Here is a 692-nt window from a genome sequence, read left to right as displayed (position 1 = left end):
AATGTGGGTTGACTGAAGTGGGTTTTTGGGGTTTGAGCTTAAAGTAGAATACTGATGAGGGAGTTGAAGTAATGTCGATGATACTGAGTTGAGGGAGACGATTTTTGATGTGAAGAGGAAATGGGATGAGATGATGTGAGGAAGATTAGATGATGAGATGTGAGATGAAGGGGAATTGAGAGTTGTGCTAAAGATGAGTTGTCGATGATGATGCTGATGTTAAAGGGAAGTTGATGATTTTGATGCTGAAGATGAGCTTGCGAGAAAAGTTGAATTAAGTCGACGTAGGTGTGGTCGATGAACAGGATCGTTGAGCCAAAGAGACACGGTGGCGCAGACGCTGATTTCAATATCGCAGGTACCCCCCATTGCAGAATCCAATGCACTTCGAAGATGTTCCGTGGGGGGCACGACGGGGGGGCCCCGCCCTGGCTTCCCCCCGGAACACAGTAAAAATGGTACGGGTGACCGTGTCACAAAGGGCCCGCCCCGCCCCCGACGAGAACGGGGGGGCGTCAGCTCCTCGGGGGACGCACACACCTTAAACTTCGTGGAAGTACGGGCCCGGGGGGGGACGTCTTACACCGTCCCTTCCCCCCGAGTGCTTGGCAGGGTAGTACGAGGTGCAGGACACGGGGAAGAACCCGACCTGCGCGGAAGAGGAAAATTGACCCACACTCCGCCCCCCCCAC

Source organism: Penaeus monodon, chromosome 15 (genome assembly GCF_015228065.2).
Source record: "Penaeus monodon isolate SGIC_2016 chromosome 15, NSTDA_Pmon_1, whole genome shotgun sequence".
Classification (NCBI taxonomy): Eukaryota; Metazoa; Arthropoda; class Malacostraca; order Decapoda; family Penaeidae; genus Penaeus; species Penaeus monodon.
The sequence above is the reverse complement of the archived record's forward strand: the minus strand, read 5'-3'. Positions refer to the sequence as shown.